This window comes from Schistocerca cancellata, chromosome 3, assembly GCF_023864275.1.
Source record: "Schistocerca cancellata isolate TAMUIC-IGC-003103 chromosome 3, iqSchCanc2.1, whole genome shotgun sequence".
NCBI lineage: Eukaryota > Metazoa > Arthropoda > Insecta > Orthoptera > Acrididae > Schistocerca > Schistocerca cancellata.
In genome coordinates, this window is record NC_064628.1 from 772,921,258 (window position 1) to 772,923,178 (window position 1,921).

At 42.1% G+C, this 1,921-nt stretch overlaps 1 long non-coding RNA gene across 1 annotated transcript; it reads left to right on the plus strand.

Moving 5' to 3' along the window:
* The first annotated feature begins 1,013 nt into the window (after positions 1 to 1,013).
* On the plus strand, positions 1,014 to 1,649 carry LOC126177048 (uncharacterized). The gene is made up of 3 exons (XR_007535739.1): positions 1,014 to 1,108; positions 1,263 to 1,373; positions 1,533 to 1,649. It is a non-coding gene; the product is annotated as an uncharacterized LOC126177048 (long non-coding RNA).
* The last annotated feature ends 272 nt before the right edge of the window (positions 1,650 to 1,921 follow it).

A 1,921-nucleotide genomic window follows, 5' to 3' on the forward strand; every position in this document is an offset into this window, starting at 1 on the left:
GGCAACTGAAATCAACCATACGGAAAGCATACGCTTTGGACTTTTACCTCTGTAAACTCTTCAAAATTTCGTGCAGTGGTTTACTACATTTAATGCTGCACAATAACTGCGTTGAACATCGAAACAAAATAAATTCATTTATGGGGGGAAGATATCAGTCAAGAAGATGTGTAAAAATCAAATTTTTGGGCCAAATAGTTTTTGTGAAATCGAATGATAAGTGTGTCAAAGCAGTCGGAACACCATGTATGTGTCTGCACAGGCGAGCAGTGCAGTGATGACAAAATCGCGCACAGCGCGGAATGCGGGGAGCACGTCTCTGTAGCAGCGAAAGGGTTAATGCGGCCGTGGTGGCTTTACTTTATAAACTGCGCGCTCCACCCTAAACGTAAGTTTGCTTGGCGTGTGCAACTGGCAACGCAGCAATCTCCCGCGTCTGGGCGGGCATGCGCGAACCGCCAAGATAAAAGAATTGAACTATAGTGACGGTAGTGGTTCCGGCGACCAGGTAGTAAAAAATCAAACCGATGACGCGGAGCCACGGGCCTCCACACAGGACACGCATGTGTCGGATGGCTCAGTTACGACCCGCCAAATTCCCATTCAACCGCCCGACGCAGAAACTGTCAATACGAGTGCAGTCGAGTGTTTACAGCAATCCGTTCCGATGCCGCTTGCCGACTCGCCGCAGGTGGCCAACACACAAGAGGCGGCAGTCAGTCAACTGCAACTAGTAAACAGCGGATGAAGCACGCGGTGTAGAGCATAACATAAACAGCCGCCACCTCGAAACTGCTTCCAAATAGTGATGGGCTAAACTGCGATTTTCCGATATCAGTGATTTCTGTGAATGCTACTTTTCAGTATCTGTTATTCTTAACTGTGATTTGTCGCAGTTAAGAGTCGCAGTTAAGGAACATAGGTCGTGTATCCCTCCGCCACTGCTATTCCTGCGATTTCTGCTACTTCCGCGATTTCTGCTACTTCTGCGATTTCTGTGACTTCTGCGATTTCTGTGATTCCTGCGATTTCTGCGACTTACCACCATATGAAAAAGTTACATCTGTCAACACAGAAAATTGCATCTCAACAAACCTGTCATTGGCAAGTATGTTTTACGTTTTTTCTTCCGTTGGCTTTAATTTTGTATTAAAGAAACAACTGTGAAAATATTAATAGTGTAATTAATATGTAAGTAGCCGTACAGTACCGTAATAGTTCGTATTTAGAAAATAAATTCTAACATATTGTTATGTTCACAGGTACCTGAACTACATTTCAGTCACTCAGTAAAGTGATAACTCAAAATATCATTGTCAACAGATCTGAAGAAATTGCCACTGCGTCTTTAGACCGTTTTTGTCAGACGAGAGGTTAGTTTCTAAGCGTTTCGATGGACTTAATTACTTCAGTGAGATCGTTCTTGCAAATGTGATATTCATCATAGCAAATATTAGCAATCTACTCTGTCAATTATATTGCTAGTAATTAATGACAGCAAAAATTGTTTAATAATCCTTGTGTTTTTGCAGACACAGTTCTGACTCTGATTACTGGTTGCTGTACGTATCTATCCACATCAAGGCTGTTTTTGAGAGAGACTCGTGAAGATTCAAGACAGCTCTTAGAGGATTTGCAGTTTAAAAGTGAAATAATTGTGAAATAAGTGTGTGAATGATTAAACTGTGTTTTATTGAAGTTGTTGTGGGATTTTAAAGGAATAATAAATGTCAAATACAGTGAGTGAATAATAAAAATGCCATTTTCCACATGTTTAAGCCGTCCTATACCCATAATTTTCCGCCACTTACTTATTGGTAAACACTTGTTGGAGAGTGACATGCCGCCCCCTCCCCCCCCCCCCCTTTTCACCACAATCTTGGTGTGACACTGACCTGTAACATATCCCAAAGTCTACAAT